This window comes from Berghia stephanieae, chromosome 4, assembly GCF_034508935.2.
Source record: "Berghia stephanieae isolate SIO BIC M18660-M18661 chromosome 4, UCSD_Bste_1.3, whole genome shotgun sequence".
In the NCBI taxonomy this organism is placed as follows: domain Eukaryota; kingdom Metazoa; phylum Mollusca; class Gastropoda; order Nudibranchia; family Aeolidiidae; genus Berghia; species Berghia stephanieae.
The window spans coordinates 40,780,738-40,799,148 of NC_088363.1; the positions used below are offsets into that span (position 1 = coordinate 40,780,738).

The following is an 18,411-nucleotide window of genomic DNA, read 5'->3' on the forward strand; positions in this document are numbered from 1 at the left end:
GAGAGAGAGAGAGAGAGAGAGAGAGAGAGAGAGAGAGAGAGAGAGAGAGGAGGGAGTGAGAGATCTCAAAGTGAATGTAGTGTTGATTACAGAAAAATGAAAGTGAAAAATTAACGAGACTTAAGAACTGAGTGAACTTTATTGATTTTTGCGTGCACGTGTATATGTTTGTAGGTCATTTCAGCGGCACGACTGTAAAAAAAAAAAAAAAAAGATTTAAGTAAGATCAAAAGCACCGGAGAAAAAGTGACTGGCTCACAAACGGACGCCAAGATCAAACTATATATGTAGTTAGTTTGAGGTCACCTAAAAGTCTCACCAAGACACAAGCACAGAATCCTTATGAGAGAAAATACAAAATTTAGAATAACAAATCTAACGTCACACAAAAGAGAGATGATATACGAGGACAAACATATCATCTCCCAAAAACGACTATACATTTAATTGTTTCCCTCCGTGCCAATGAATCCGGCCAGGAAAAGGGTCAAGCCAAGACAAAGGCAGAAAAGCAACTCTGATCCATGCACGTCAAAAATATCCCACTAGGAAGATGATGTGAGAGTGGTGCTTGCACTAGAGGTGGTACTGATTACAATGAGGGCAGTGATGATGTGGTTGTGGAGATGGTGTTACTGATGATGATGTGATAGTTGCTGTCGTAGTGGTGGTAGTTGTGGTAGAGATGGTGATGATGTCATGATGGTTCAGGGGTGAGAATGACTGGTCACAAAAATGGAGTTCAAGACCTATCTATGTGACGATAACGTATAAATTTGAATTTCATTAAAAATTTACTGAGACTGAGATGCAATCAAAAATGTGTCTCGCAATAATTTCTGACACCACTTGGAGGAATTTCAAAAGTTGAGAGTGTAATTACAACATATTGTAGAAGTAGTAAGAAAAGATGGAGGTAGGGATGATGATGTGATGGTGGTAGTAGTAGGGTCGTGATAGGGATGATGATATGGTGGTTGTAGCTGTAGAGGTGTTGGGAATGATAGCTTGTGGTGGTTGTAATAGTTGTGGTAGGGATGAAGTGGGGTGGTTGTAGTAGTGATAGTTGGGATGATGTGGTGGTGGAGGATGTACTTGTATTGGTCGTAGGAATGATGATGTGGTGGTGGTTGTTGTAATAGTGGTGGTAGGGATGATGATGTGATGGTAGTTGTAGTAGTAGTGGTTGTAGCTGTAGTGGTGGTGGTGGTAGGGATGATGATGTGGTGGTGGTTGTAGGTAGTAGTAGTGGTGGTGGGGATGATGATGTGGTGGTGGTTGTAGTAGTAATGGTGATAGAAATGATGATGTCATGGTTGTTGTAGTACATGTGGTGGTTGTAAAAGTAGGGGTGATAGGGATGTTGATGTAGTGATTGTGGTGAGCCTTTTTAAAAGGCGGAATAGTGATGGTGATGGGCGGAGATAAACCACCATTTAGGCGGAAATCCGAAGATTCTCAGCCCTGCAGATAGATTAACAGATAATTTGATTTCCTTTTATAATTTAAAGTCAGTTTGAAAGTTCGTTGAGTCAAACAGATTATATCATAAAATACGTACCGACGACACTAACATTAACATCTCAAAAACAGCCAATCTGGACACTGTAAAAAGTTGTCAGTTTGGCGTTTTTACGCAAATCGTTGCATTCGAAATAATGTATTCACTTAAGTACTTTACGGAATTCAGATCTACACTAAGTTTTCAACAGTTCTCATCTATTAATGACATCAAGTATTATTATTGCCCTTATGATGCTTTCAGTGTGATGGTTTCGGGTGGATAATACCCAGGTGTAATTCCTTTTGGTAATAAATTAAAAAATAATAATAATAATCTAAAACATCTAAATTTAAAACCAGAAAACAGAAGTTGCATTGAATGTAAAATATAAGGTTTTAGAAAGACCTTATTAAATGTTATGAACAGTCAGGTGGCTCCGTAGCGCAGTGGATAAGCTGTCAGACTCTAACCTTGAAAGTACTGGGTTCAATCCCATTGTGAACATTAAAAAAAAAGTTTACTTTATTGAGAAAGACATCATTTTTGTTGTTATAGTTACTGGACATATTTAAAACCTCAAACTAATCTATTATCATTATTTTTATCATTATTGTTATTATTATAATAACTATTATTATTATAATATATTTTTTTTAAAACAACATCGGTACCATTCAATGTGTTATCGTCGTGCATTTATATATAATATTTTGTTATCATCAGTTTATTCGTTTACCGCGTCTTTGTAATTTTATTGGGGTATTTTTCTTCTTCTTTTGTTGTTTTTCAAAAACTTCCTGTCCCATCATTGTTTATGTCTATTTACCTTATCTACGCCATTTACACTACACATCTCTCATTCGTCCTTAGTGTCTTCTTCGTCGTGTTTTGTTGATAAAGGGGAAATCAGAAACGCCCACAGTATGTCTTCGACAATTAAATTGAGGCTTACAATTCAACACTTATCGTTATTTTTTCCTTCGAGCTTCAAGCAGCAACATTTTCATTAATCAACCAGCACCGCCAACGGAGGTGCATAAAAACGGAGCGTTTTTGTACACCTCCAGCGGAGGTGCATAAAAACGGTGCGTTTCTGTACACCTCCAACGGAGGTGCATAAAAACGCCACCAAACATGATCACCAGGGTACTGTAATGTAAGGTAAGTTCTCGATCCCAGGATCGTCTTTCAACTCTGCTCACGTCTGTTACTTCAGGTTTATTTTAGCAGTTGATTTTCTTACCACAACCTGTTTTCACACACGAACAACTGTATGTTGCTGTGTCACGGGTCAGAGGCTATATAGTGGCTTACACTTAATTTTGGGCCACACAGAAAAATCAACAGAGGATGTACCAAGTTACACAGACAACGTTGTTTACCAATCTGCCCTCATTAAATGATGGTGGGTATAATATCGAATGATAATAGTTCTTTCCCCGCAAAATTGCGGGCTTCTTACTAGTGTATATATATATATATATATATATATATATATATATATATATATATATATATATATATATATATATATATATATATATATATAGATAAGAGAGAGAGGAGAGAGAGAGAGAGAGAGAGAGAGAGAGAGAGAGAGAGAGAGAGAGAGAGAGAGAGAGAGAGAGAAGAGAGAGAGAGAGAGAGAGAGAGAGAGAGTGAAGAAATGAAAGAGGAAAATACAAAGGAAGAGACTGATGGAGGGAGAGAAGAAATTAGAGATAAAAGGGGGAAAATATGACAGAGAGAAAGAAAGAGAGAGAGAGAGAGAGAGAGAGAGAGAGAGAGAGAGAGAGAGAGAGAGAGAGAGAGAGAGAGAGAGAGAGAGAGAGAGAGAGAGAGAGTGAAGAAATGAAAGAGGAAAATACAAAGGAAGAGACTGATGGAGGGAGAGAAGAAATTAGAGATAAAAGGGGGAAAATATGACGAGGAAAGAGAGAGAGAGAGAGAGAGAGAGAGAGAGAGAGAGAGAGAGAGAGAGAGAGAGAGCGAAGCGAATGTGAGAGAAAGAGAAATACAGAGGGAAAGAAAGACAGCGAGAGAGAGAGAGAGAGAGAGAGAGAGAGAGAGAGAGAGAGAGAGAGAGAGAGAGAGTGAAGAAATGAAAGAGGAAAATACAAAGGAAGAGACTGATGGAGGGAGAGAAGAAATTAGAGATAAAAGGGGGAAAATATGACAGAGAGAAAGAGAAAGAGAGAGAGAGATAGAGAGAGAGAGAAAGAGAGAGAGAGAGAGCGAAGCGAATGTGAGAGAAAGAGAAATACAGAGGGAAAGAAAGACAGCGAGAGAGAGAGAGAGAGAGAGAGAGAGAGAGAGAGAGAGAGAGAGAGAGAGAGAGAGAGAGAGAATAATATGCTTTTTTTTCTACTCATACTCATAGCGATGCTTATGTTTCAACAGTCGTTAAAAAAGTGAAGACGTGTAGGACTGAACACTCGATTTTGTAATTCCAGTTAATTACATAGATAACATGGGCGTACACAAAAAGCCACGAAAGTAGTGACATATATAGGTCACTGTAATAACAATGCGATCTATGGGAGGGCAATAACCTTGAATTTAACACATATAAAAATACGATGACAAATGTGCCCATTCGCCTCAAAACGGCATTAAGTCGGGTTTGTCAAGATGTTGAAAATTTAATTTATAGTCAGAAATATTAGACTTATTTTGAGTTTATATGATTTATTGAGGAGAATGGCGACCATATTTTATGGTTCGAATGCCAACAATTTATATTTTTGACCAGTTTAAGATTAAATTCGGCTTTTAAGCATGTGGTTCGTTCCGATATAATACCGTTTTGAGACGATGGGTCACAAATATAAACAAGGGCCTTTCCGTCAATTGCCTTGTGCGTATTTCACGCCTACCTCATTTGCATAAGCACTGAAGGTCAGCTAGACACTTTTTAAGAATACGACCTGAAGGACGAATATACACTCCGATTTAATAAATCCACACCCGTGAAAGAATACCATTATTCCAACTTTCAAAGTAATTTTCTTAGATATTTCATAACCAATAATTAATTTTTAGAAATGTTTCATTTTTCAATGAATTCAAGTTGCACATCTCTCCAAGGGGATTACCCTATAAACAGAGGCAAGACGTCACTCACAAGAATCCAAATTGGTACCTTTTTATTGCAATTTTTATTTAACTTTTTTTAAAGCCTTGTCTAGACTTACCATTGAAATGGGATAAGCAATTCAAGATTGTACTTCTACGGGCATTTACTAGAAAATGTGATGCCTATAAAATGTTGGCATTTACTTAGACTTAGACCAATTGAAATATAGTTCAGTAAAATTTGTTTGGCATTTTTTTCTCAAGTAGTCTGGCACTAGAAAATCGACTGCTAGTCCAGACATGTGCCAACTATGTTTTTGTTATTGTGTGCTAGAGCTGTGTGACTTTTCTTTCAAAGTTTGATAATCTTGTTTTCCGAAGTGGCAATTCGGACTCGAGTCTGAATAGTCTCCAAAGGACTCGCGTAAACACAGGGGGACAACGGGCTGATGATGGAAGCAGAAAAGGAGCTCAGAGAAAGTTCTGTTTTGCCCCTATATTAGACTTGACTCAGCTGATATCCCTACTTCGGACTTTAGAACAGTCACAGGCTTGTGTATTATCAATGTGCACCAATGAAGGCATGATGAAATTGAAGGTATCTATTTATTAAAGTTTAAAATTGTGCTCCAGTCATGTATGAGTGATATTTGTTTTGCTTTATTACTTTCAGAGATAGAATGGAAAGCTGTGCTCCTTCTAATCAATTTGACAATCATAACATTGAAGGTTGATGTTTATCTGTTGTCGATAAATTTATTATTCAGTGTGTTTGTGGTGGGGGGGGGGGGGGGGGGGTGGTGTCAGCAGCAGATTATTCAGATAGAATAAGGAATTGGTGGTGAATTTTAATGGTTTTGATGCATGGCAGTGATATCTTCGATGACCATTCAATCCAATAAAGTAAGCGAAAATATTCTGCAATCGTTCAATACATATTTTATACCACGGATTTGAAGCATTATTCAATGGTTACATTTTTACTAAGAAATTATAGGGTTTTCCAAGATAAGGGTGGAATAAAGTGGGATATGCTGCGAGGCTGTACTGTAAACTGTAAACTTCAAAAATTTCAGGAGTTATATGATGAAGTTAAAATTTGGCAATTTTCAAATGCGTTTATGTTTTTATTTACAGCGTGTGTTTATAAAATAAAAATGCTTGGTTTTAGAATAACATCTAAACTTTATTCATGCCAAATTCAGGGTCCTACATCTATGCACAGACATGTTTTAACTCAGCGCCGAAATGCCATTTTTTCAATAATATCTTCTCATCATGGCTGCCCGACGATATAGATATCCATATCGCTATCTTTTAATTTAGTTCTTTATTACTTTTAATTTAGCCCATAATAATTTCAGCACTGTTATTTACTATGTTTTTATTTTGAATACATACTTTCCAACTTTTTAAATGGGAATTTTAAAGATTTTATTTTAACTCTTTAAGATTCAACCCGACAAAAACCAACAACGGCCAAATATTCATGGGCGGGGTAGTAGACAGGCCCTGTCACTGCCGCAGTGTGTTTTCAGCTTTGATTTTTATAAATTTGCCGACAGAAAAGAAAATATGTTTCAGAAATTGCGATTTGGATCCTATTTTATTTGCGGGTGAAAATCATTGACATTGCACTTTGTTTTGTAAAAATCGGTAAAAAATTACGACTTTGGTGATGAAAAATGACTTTGAAGACAACTATTGTAAACTTTTAAAAATATTCTGAATAATTTATACCCCTTATGTGTGGGTCGATTTTGTCATGCGATGTATCAATTTTATTGTAATAAAGAGATAGGAACTTCAGAGTTATTTTTTCTGATGCGAAATTATTACTTTGTAATTTTAGCACCAAGAAAAATAGTCGGTAAATAAATTTGTTACACCTCTTTGATAGACCGCTAGGGTCCATTCGTGTAGAATTGTGAATCAAGCGTCTTAAAGACTTCGACCAATCACAGGCTGTCTATCCAGCTGGCCGAAACAAAGACGCTTCTCCCCGTCGGTGTATTACGCTATTGTTATGCAAGGAATATAACACCTTATTGAGTAGGCCTAAAAGCTAAAATCTAAAAGTAAAAAATATAATTCTGAGGAATTTGAAAGTCACATTGCTGAAATCAGCTTGAAAAAAGAAGTACATTGGTCTTTGTTTCATAAAAATCAGTTGAAAACCAACTGTTTTACGAATAAATTTGATTTTAAAAATTGCTTTTATTTTAGCTCTTTTTAGCAACTTTTTTATTTATCGGCCGATTTTCTTGATTTTTATATCATTCTTTATATCTCAAAGAGACGAGATCAGTGATATACTTTGTTTGTTTCAAATGTAACTAGAACATAATTTGGCTTTTTTACCTATCAACCATGCCTGGGTAATTTATTCATCAACGTGGCGATTGTGACGCAACTACTCCATGGCCGTCTTCCACTGCCTCAACGATGATTCAATTCATTGTTGACGGCTGTTGACACGTGAGCTGCCAGAACGACCAATCGTTGAAAGGTCAATATGCTCAGTAGCCAATCGTTCTTCGGTCAAAAAACTTAAGAACTCACGAGAACAAAAGTTTGAAATTTGGTGATGGACGGACCTATCAAATCGTTTCTGGGCGGAGTTTAGCCATGAGTGACTGTACTGTAGAAAACGAAAAGGCGACTACAGATATCAAAGAGTAGGCTTATATCATCAAAGGATATCTACATGATTGACATGGCCACATAGGGAACTCATTATCTACTCCCCCAAAAAGAATCTGAACACGAGAGGGTTTTAAATGTTGTATATTACTGTTCTTTGTAAAATCCGATATTAATAATATCGATATTTTAAAAATACCAATTGCTTTAATTTTAGGCCGGCTCCATCTCTCCGAACGTTCGGGAAAATAAACTTGAACTCTATGTCTCGAAACGGCCGATGAAATAAACTTGAACTCTAATTCTAATTCTAGAACGCTCGGCAAAATAATGCTGAACTCTCTATTTTCCTCAGACTCCAATCCGAATAGCCTTTTATGTTGAGGGTCCCAGACTTTTTCTTCATCTTCATATATGGTCTTTTTTGTTTGTTTCTTTGTTATTGATAATAAAAAAAAAACAAAAGAGAGAATGCAAGTTGCCAGCCGTCCAACACAAAAATTATTTTCTTTTCTTTTTTGTTTCAGTTTTCATTTTAATTTCTTATTTCATTCTTCAATTACCTAGGTCTAGAACAGGCTTTCTCCCAGTCCTCATAGAAATGGCAGAATGATGAAAGATGTCGCCAAACTTGCGAAAATGGGTATGTAACCAAAAAATCTCAAGAATGGAAACCGTAAAACTGGAGAAATAGAGTTCAGGTTTATTTCCCAGAGCGTTCGGGGAAATACAGTAGAATCACTTTAAACCGAAATTTTGGGGACCTTCTAAACCATTTCGGTTTAAAGCAAGTTCCCGTTTTGCGATGTTTTTCAAGGGTAGTAACTATTTAAGAAATTTGCTCATTTAATCGTATCATGGGTTTCCCCTTAAATGTAGTTGTTGAATAAATGCCGTCTTCGTAACCATTTTAAAAATTATTATTTTTTAATTTTATTATTATTATTTTGTTGTTTTTTTTGGTGGGTTTTAAAAATATTTTGGGGGTTTTCGTTTTCAATTCAAAATTGTTGAAAGAGTTGAGTTCGAGATGCCGTGTTTTTTACATATCTCCGTCTTGATCAACTTTATTTTCATCGACTTCACATAGTATTTTGATTTTAAACTCCAACGTGTAAGCACAGTGCTTTCTTTTAGACATCTTTTAGTAAAATGTAAAGCTAAAATAAGATCGAAAGTTCTTGTGCGGTAATTGATAATGAACGATGTGCAGCTACTCAGAGGTGAAGTGAAATGGAAATGAAAAGGCGTGTCAATGCTAAGCTGTCTACTACACACCTCTCTTTTGTTGAAAAGCCATTAGGTTCAAAGGCCTAATTACACAGAACCCCCACCCCTCCCCCTCCTCTCACACACACATTCAATCAAAGTGGAAATGAAATGGCATGTTATTGGTAAGTTGTCAACTACCCCTCTCCTTATTGTCGTGTTGAAAATCCAGTCAGTTCTAAAGCATCAACACACGAGCGAGAACATCTCGCTTGCGTGATTCTACACCCCAACTCCCCCTCTTTCCTCATTTTTCGCCTGCCAGTCACCCGTTGTCTTCCTTTTCCAGTCTGCGATCGTGGTGCTGGCCAAACCCAAGTGCAGTGATTGAAGTGTTTACCTACCCCCCCCCCCCCCCCCCCCCACCCCTCACCCTCATCTTATACTTACGCTCTTTGTTTTAATATCGCCGGGCATTATTATGTGGGGCCACCTTCCCGAATTTTTAAAGAAAAATAGAGAGAGAAAAAGGGAAGGTGCTCTCAAGTTGTTTCGGTTTAAAGAAAGTCCTTCTTAGAAGTAATTCGGTTCATCGTAAGAATTAGTACAAAGATAATGAAGAAAATAGTACAATTTATTCAATTCTTTGCGGTTTAAGGTATTTTCCGGTTTAAAGTAATTTTACTGTAGTCACTTCCTTAATTTTATTCCATTTTGCCATCAAGTTTCTTTCCCATATATTTAGATATATTTGTTATCATTTGTATTCACATTCTAAAGGTCTTAGTCTTAATAATAATAATGATGGGAAGAAGTTCTATTTGTTATAAATCTTGACAACCCAGATATTGAGAGAGAAGTGGGCGGGGTGGGGAATAAAATTATATTAATTGTCAATCCAAATGATAATGATATACACCCAAAGTGGTTTAGCAGAATTTTTAAAAGCCAGAACTTTCCTTCCAAACTGCCTTTGTGTGAATCCTTTTCAATTTATTTGAACTTTTCCATTCTGCCATTTTATTTATGCAAATAAATTGCCAGAGGTAAAATTAAACTCATTATGTCATTACGCAACATGTTTATGTCTTTTCATTGAAATTCTGCCTCAAACTCAAACCCTTCTTTATTCATGTATTAAATCAAAGAGGGGAATTATTAGTAATAGTAAGTTTCAGTGAGATATTGGGGATAAATGCAAAAGTTATATAGAAAATTATGTTTTTTATGTCTAGCCGATTTTTAAAATTAATTATGTAACATTTGCGTCATATTATGTAATAAGTTAATAAGGTGTTATTTGAAAGGCTGTCATTATTCCCAGACGCCTGTCTGGGGATAATAAAAATTCGTTATCCCCAGACAGGTGTCTGGGGATAACCAATTTTTGTTATCCCCAGACACCTGTCTGAGGATACTATCCCAGACGCATGTAGCAAGTGGGCAGAAAGATTTTATGCAAAATGCCAAACTAGGCGTGAAAAATACCAAATATTCTGGAAAAAATACTAGTGGTTGTGTCCCAAAACAGTTAATATATCAAGTGATATTTAACACAAGATGAAAGTAAACAGTGATCAAATGTCAAATCCAGCTCTTTTTAAAAAAAAATATTTTAAAGCAAATGGATCAATGAAATTTCTTTTGTTAATTTGATCTGAAAACGTCAAACTGGCAATTCGACTTTTTATTTTCAACCAGGAAGAAAGTTGTTAATCATCAAATCTGTTCATAGTCCACCAACCATTTAAATTTTCATTACCAACCTTCCTGTTAACTTTATTGATCATCTCTTGTTTCTATAATTTGCTCATTCTGGCCACAATTTTGGGGACGACCGGGAATAATCTTTATGTCGCGGACGAATTCCTAGGCCATGGTGTTGTTCGCCCAAAGCCCAAAACCCACACCTGTTATTTTCCTGTCTGCTTCGCACAAGACAATACAATTTAGTATCACACGTCCACAAAACTAGATCCAACAACATATTTTTATTCGAATCAGAGATGAAAATAACTACCGTACCAAAACACGGAAGCAAAAATGGTGGAAATATGTTTAGCTCATATATGAATTTAAAATATTCCGATAGCGGTGTGGATAGGCAGCTCAGTGGGTAACGCCACCTTTCATTTTACTCCTTTTAGCTGCACAGATTCGACCCAGTCGCGACCGCCCCCCCCACCCCCCCCCCCCCCCCCCCTCATTTTTTTTTTTTAAATTTTCTTTCTTTCTTCCCAATTGATTTTCATTGTTTTCACTTTTGTTCCGAGTTCCGAGCAAGAGTTTTTTTTTAATCAGTTGAATTTTTTATTTCTCCGATAATATTATTTCATTATTTAATTTGCTCTAGATCTATTATTGTTTTTTGTTTTGTTTTGGTCAATGATAATAATAATAATAAAAATAATAATAATAATAATAATAATAATAATAATATAATAATAATAATAATAATAATAATAATAATTGTAATATTTGTTATTATTATTACTATTACCAGCATAATCATTATTATATTATTATCAATAATAGTATTATTTTTATTATTAATACTCTTATTATCATACTATTACTATTATTATTATTATCATTATTATTATTATTATTATTATTATTATTGTTAACACTATTCCCTGCTCCGAGGGAAATCTCTCTTTTTCTTTTTTTTTTATATTTTGACCTAAACCTAAGAGTTTTTTGTTTGCTAAACCTTTATGTAAATGTTCCGTTTCTGAGCATGAATTTCTTAAATTGTTTTTATTTTTAAAACAATTATTGTTTTTATTTTTAAAACAATTATTGTTTTTTTTTCTCCTCTATCTGACTATTTGGTCGCTCTCTGAATATTTCTGTTTGTTTGCTTTTTAATTATTTATTCTTTTAGACACTATTTGAGATCGGAGTGGGGACGAATATATTTGCTAGAAACTAGAAAAAACAAGAGAGAGAGAGAGAGAGAGAGAGAGAGAGAGAGAGAGAGAGAGAGAGAGAGAGAGAGAGTTTAATAATAAAAAAAAAGAGGTGGGGGGAGGATGGATGGGACATTTATCCCTTTCAACGTTCTGTAAAAAGAAGACGGAATTTTAAAAAAAATAAAATAAAAAAAATTAAAGTGACGTTACCAGGATTCGAACCCACAACGTCGATTATGGTCAAGCTTCCAGGGCAGACGACTAAACCATTCGGCCATGACACCTACTTCGAAGTCGACGCATATTGTGTATATGTAGTAACAACTAATTTTAATGTTGGTTAATTTTATGTTTTTATAGATATTTTATTAACTTTCCTTATTTCTATGTGCATCTGGAAACATTCCATATTTTGGAATGTGGATAATTGTTTAAAACAGCGGAGTTTCAAATATGCGTCTGGGTTTAATAAAAATTCGTTATCCCCAGACAGGTGTCTGGGGATAACAAATTTTTATTATCCCCAGACAGGTGTCTGGGGATAATCACAGCGTATTTGAAATTTGTATCTTCCTCTTATTAATATAAATGCAGTGCCCTCGATAAGTCGAACATTTTGTATACAATATGTTAATAAGAACTCTATATTGACTGTTTTAACCATTTATTATTAACGGCACGCGATTTCGGTCACAACTTTCCAATGGTAATTTTGGGGTAAAAATAAAAACCAGTCTGAAATTTCAGACTTTGAATTTGAACTGACTTAACAAGATTTCTAATCAAGATAGAGACAAATTTCTAACTGTTTTGTAATCAGTGTTGCCAGCTCTTTCATATGACATGGGTTTCAAGTGCGTGAGTTACACTTATAATTTTTTGCTAACTCCCTAATTTAGCTCCTTTTATAAGACTTTAACTTTAAGCGCTGTCCACCATCATATGTTTGGAAAGAAAATAAAACTTAATGAATGCCTACCGTCAAAAACAGTTTAGATTTGAAGATGCATTTGATTTCTTTAAAAAAGAACATTCGGTACTAGACAATCCTTGAAGAATTTTAAAAGTTCTGTTTGAAAGTATTTCGTAAATTTTAATTCCTCGCGAAATCGTCCACGTACAATGGATGTCAGTCAGAAGACTAGACAGCAAGCCTTAGGCTATTCAGACTGCGAGGCAACAACTACTCACTTCATCCAGGGTTGCCAGATTAATTTCAGGCATTCTGCCAACTGGATAAAAAAAAATCTGCCAAATACCACAAAAATCTGCCAAACCGTACTATCTATAGTACCCCCTTTGAAAACTCATCAGTTTTGTTAAACAAAAAATTCTCAAGGCCGATGTCATAATTTTTTTTTTTATTTCCCAAGTTTAAAAAAATCACTAATACATAAAAATTGCCATGGAAAACGTGGAGTAGACCTATACATTCATCCCTAGGCCTCGGAAAATAAAATCTACCAAATATCTGCCAAACCGATTTTTCTCTGCCAGACGAATTCAAATTCTGCCAAAAGAAAAGGACATTTGACAGAAAATCTGCCAAATTGGGAACCCTTACTTCATCTCTTGTTGTTAACAGGGTTGCCAGATTAATTTCAGGCATTCTGCCAACTGGATTTTGAAAATCTGCCAAATACCACAAAAATCTGCCAAACTGTAATATTAAAATTTATCCTCCCCCTTTGAAAACTCATCAGTTTTGTTAAACAAAAAATTCTCAAGGCCGATGTCATAATTTTTTTTTGATTTCCCCAAGTTTAAAAAAATCACTAATACATAAAAATTGCCATGAAAAACGTGTAGTAGACCTATACATTCATCCCTAGGCCTCGGAAAATAAAATCTGCCAAATATCTGCCAAACCGATTTTTCTCTGCCAGACGACTTCAAATTCTGCCCCCCCCCCCAAAAAAGGACATTTGGCAGAAAATCTGCCAAATTGGCAACCTTTGTTGTTAACAACAAGTATAGTAGTGTTGGTTTAATCGATCACTTTTACCCGATCGACGCTCGAGCGCCAAACCATGATCAAAATGCTGCTTAATCGAGCGAGCGGGTAAGACGAGCCGAGACGAGCGAGTGGAGGGGATTGAGTCTTTCGAATCAGATCAAACGATATCAAACATTTTGCCGTTCGATACCAATAGTGACTCAGCATTACGGTCTTTGGTTCGCACCCGAAAGGTACCGAGTTCAATTACCCGCCGCTGCGCTGTGTGGCCTTGAGCAAGTCACCTCGCCCTAGCTCAATTTGCGGTTTTGTACTGCGACTGACGCATGGGTTAATCCAGTCTTCCCTTCAGACGAATCACAGCTCGATGACGTCACCAGCTCGATACCCGCTTGATTTTAGACGATTTGATTGAGCACCCGCTCGACCAAGACTAATGGATGTCTTCAGTGTTGCCTGGTACCTTTGCAAAAATTCAACCAACTTTATGCCAGAAATCTGCCAACTTTATCCTACTTCACCTGAGCTATTGCCCAAAATCCTACATTTGATTGAATACACTTATAATCAACAATAGTATATTATATCAGAATAAAAATTATGTTACTAAACGCTATTCACCTATATACATAACTGTATACACGGCTATTTCTTTTTAAAGGCCTGACGATTCCTGGTTGATATCCCCCAAATTCACCTCATGCGCTGGATCAATTTCATCCTCATGATTCACTGAATGTCGCTTTAGGGGGGGAAGATATAATTAAACTTGATTGCTATATTTTTACTTTTTTTAAAAAAAAGGGTATACAACTCATCAAAAATCCGCCCCGCCACGAGATGATTTTTTAAAAACCATCCAATTTGGCGGAAAATCCGCCAATCTGGCATTACCAGATTGCATCCTAAAAAGGGAATTGTGTTTTCAGTCCACCAGTGGTTTGAAAGCACAGCTGTGTATTCAGTCCACCGGAAATAAAAATATTTTAAAAGGACCAGCTATCGTCGATGCTTATCTTAATCGATACTGACGACATTGATACTGAGCCTATTGTAGGTTGGGCATCATCACAAATGGACAGGCATAACATTTATGGCTCTTTGACGGCTTAATGATATCATTTACAGCGTTTTATTTAATCTCGGAAAGTCTTGATTGAGAGTTGTTCGAAATCGGGCGCCCGAGATTCTTACCGTGGCTGCCAGATAGCCTGATCAAATTGGCCACACAGACTAATGTTTCTATAATTAATTTAAAGTTAACATTTATATCTATTTTAATTTTCACTAGTCCGTTAGAATTTTTGTGATTATCAAAACCGACGACTTTTCCAAGGAGATCAGAGTTTTAGTATTCTTTGCCCGAGTAAGGTTCTATTTGGTCACTTTTCACATCGATCATTGGCCTCGAGTACGCCTGTGCCCCTCCCCCCAACGCCCCGGGCAGTCTTGACTTTGTCTTCTTCCAACATCTTTTTCTTTCACAATCATTCCTTGTCCTTTGGCTTAGAGGGCTGGTCTGTTGATCATTGTCTATCATGTCTTCTCTCTCTCTCTCTCTCTCTCTCTCTCTCTCTCTCTCTCTCTCTCTCTCTCTCTCTCTCTCTCTCTCTCTCTCTCTCTCTCTCTCTCTCTCTCTCTCTCTCTCTCTCTCTCTCTGACGCTCCCTCAAACATATTCAAGACCCTATAACTATGATTTCCTTTTGTTTTTGTTTTGTTTTGTTTTGTTTTGTTTTTGTTTGTTTGTTTTTGTTTCGTTTTTCTCCTGACTCATATTGTTACGTACAAGGAATGCGCAAGGCATTACATTTTGACGTCTCACTGTGTTCTAAATTAAAATAATAATATTAAAAGTGATTTAAAAGTAAATAAATAAAAAATGTTAAATGTCGTTCAAACTTCTCAAGTCACCAGGAATGGTGTCAACGTGTTGAAGTTGAAAATTAAGAATTTTTTGCTGAGGGAGTACAAATTAAAAAATTAAAAAATAGAAAATATTATGCCTAGAAAGGAGTTCGAACACCTAACTCACCCCATCCCGGTTACAGTTATGCTTTGCTAAAACAGCCGGCCACCTCGCCTTCTCGCGCTCGGTCAAGCAGTTTAGCCCGTATAATTATATTTTCTTCCGGTGGAATGAATACACAGCCGTGTATTCAGTCCACCGGAGGACTGACAGTTCCTTTAGTAAATAGAACTGTGTTTTCAGTCCACCAGTGGACTGAAAACACAGCCGTGTATTCAGTCCACCGGAAATAAAAATCTTAAGAAGGACCAAATATCGTATATAATTGATACCTTAATCGATAATGAAGACATTGATATTGACCCTATTATAGGCATCATCAAAAATGGACAGGCATATAATTTATGGCAATTCAACGGCTTAATAATATCATTTACAGCGTTTTATTTACTCTCGGGAAGTCTTGATTGAGAGTTGTTCGAAATCCGGCTCCTGAAATAGATCTCAATTCTCGATACCGATATATCAATTATTGACGAGATTCTTAGCTTGCTGCCAGATGACCATGGGCCTGGCCAATTTGAACAAAATTGGCCACATAGAGAATATTGTTTCTACAATTAATTTAAATTAAGATTTATATCTATTTTTAATTTTACCTAGGCGGTTAGAATTTTTGTGATTATGAAAACCGATGAGTTTTCCAAAGAGATCAGTTTTAGCATTGTTTGCCCATCTAAGGTTCTATTTGGTCACTCTTCACATTGATCACTGGCCTTGAGCACGCCCGTACCTTGAGGCCTAAGGCCTAAGGCCTTCATCTCCCTCCCACCCGCCCCAGTCTTGACTTTGTCATCTTTCAACGTCCTTTCTTTCAAAACCATTCCGTGTCCTTTGTCTTGTAGAGCTAGTCCATTGTTCATTGTCTATCATTTGGCTACTCAGACGCATGAACCCTCGAGTTCTTAGCTTGATTTGTATGTTGGAAGAAAGTTTAAAACATTAGATGAATTCCCGAAAGTTCTTGAGCTAAGGAAAGGAAGAGGTGAAACGTGGGTAAAAGCAACTGGTGGCAGCACTGTATCCTACGCAAATAAATTCATAAAGAATGATGAGCGGCATTATCGGGAGGGTCTAAGGATCAAAATAGGCAACTACAAATGTTTGCACAGTGAAACCAGTTCGTCAATCGCCAAGGAAAGATAGTTCCTGCAGCTTTACTATTATTTATATTGCTTTGTTCATGTACTACATGTTTTGTTTTTGTTTTTTTTGTTTTGTTAGAACAGTTTATTTGACGGAATAGCAAAGTTGATTTGTCAATAAGGAGCTTTCAGTCTAGCTGCTAGGACATTGCTTTGCACTTGGATCTATGTTATACCTACTTCTTTTCTCTGTCAAATTAGTTTCCCTTTGCTTTAAATTTTTATTTGGTGCGTTAGCAGGTAATTGCAGGCTTGACATCTGAGTGCAATTGGAATGGACTGTTTGAACATTATTATTACGGTATTATTATTATTATTATTATTATTATTATTATTATTATTATTATTATTATTATTATTATTATTATATTATTATTATTATTATTATTATTATTATTATTATTATTATTATTATAGTTGTATTTTTTATTACCATGCACTTTTCACTACATTTTGTCTTGCCTTTTGAAATAAGGTCGTTTAATAAATATTGGACTGAAATCAAACTACATACAACCTATTTGTTTAATCTTTTCCCCCATTGTTACTTTGATTTTATGTCACTCGTTGCATCTTTGTATTCTGTTCTCGAATTCATGAACAGCCACTTGAATATAGGGGGATAATTAATTCCAATAGACATTGCTATTTTGTCCTCGTCTGGAGTACTATGGGTGGAATTCCCCTTAGGGTAGGGGAAAGCTGACTGTCTTGGGTGGTTGTTGATTGGCCCTAAACTTTTCTGTCTTCCCCATCGCCCTTTTATCATTTATTCTTTCCATGTTCTTGTTCTGGAACAGAATTGAGACCATGCGGCTCCCCCTGCCTGGAATCATATAGTAGGAGAGAGATAGTTAAATGACTTTGCCCAGAGAAGTGATACTTTTATTTTTTTATTTTTTTTATTTTTGTAAATCATCTCTCTGACTCTGAGTCTTGATAAAATATGAGTATGAATAACCATCTAGTATTTATCTCCTTTTGGCGAGAAACCCCGTCTCAATGTCTGTGTGAGTTGATACTTGGTGGTCATACATTGGGTAGACTGCTGCTGTGACATATTTAGGGTTTATTCTTAGGCACCTGTGACCCAAAATTGCAGGCATTTTTTATGTTTTGTGTACATTTTTCTCTTTCATTAAAACGACCGCAAAACGTCATAATCACACCCCCTCTCGGTGGACTCTTCATCGGTCAACATCCTGACTAAACTATCACTTTTTCCCTCTATACTAGACCATTTGGATTCCATGTCATTTACTGTCACCTCTATGTGTACAGTTCTTCGGGACCATTTTGTTTAGCCTGGGCCTGGGATCTTGAACGAAACGGTACATATGTTAGCTTTTATAATAATTTGCATTTGCACCCATTTGAGTGTATGATATGCTATCTACGTAGGCCTTTTAAATGGCGAATTTGTCCTCAAGTGGTAATTGACCCCCCCCCCCCCCCAAATCATGAACAGGGAGATCACTTGCCATTTTCCCCATCCCCCCCCCCCCCGCCTATACGTTTTTGCTCCTATCTTGGAATAAAATTACTTGGTTTTGTTCTGGCCCTGATCGGAGACCTTGGCTGAGAGTAAAGCAGTTATTTGTGTAGTTAGTTTTTGTAGATTATGGGGTTTCTCTCCTTGTAAGTCACCTCTTTGTTTTGTAATTTATGTAGGGTTGTATTTTTTTGTTGTGTGTGTATAATGATTTGTAATCGAGTCTATCTGTTTCAGTTGTATCTTGTGCTTGTGTCTGGTGAGACTTTTGGGTGATCTCAAACTAAGTACACGGATGGTCCGCTATTGGAATCTACATCTGTTCCCTTTTTGAACCATTTCCGTTTGCCTTATTAATTTTTTCTCGTGTGCTAATATAACTTTATTTCTACTATCCCTAAAATCACCTCAATATTTTATAACTATTATAAGTGCCATCAAAC

The 18,411-nt window shown here is 36.2% G+C and overlaps 1 protein-coding gene across 2 annotated transcripts in view; it reads right to left on the reverse strand.

Annotated features, from left to right (window-relative positions):
- LOC144970576 (alpha-(1,3)-fucosyltransferase C-like) overlaps positions 1–12,499 on the reverse strand; it is a 106,704-nt gene extending 94,205 nt beyond the window's left edge. For both annotated transcript variants that reach the window (XM_078910344.1, XM_078910345.1), the window contains exon 1: positions 12,326–12,499. The gene's annotated coding sequence lies outside the window, so the exon portion shown is untranslated. The remainder of the gene's footprint in view (positions 1–12,325) is intronic.
- Positions 12,500–18,411: the final 5,912 nt, after the last annotated feature.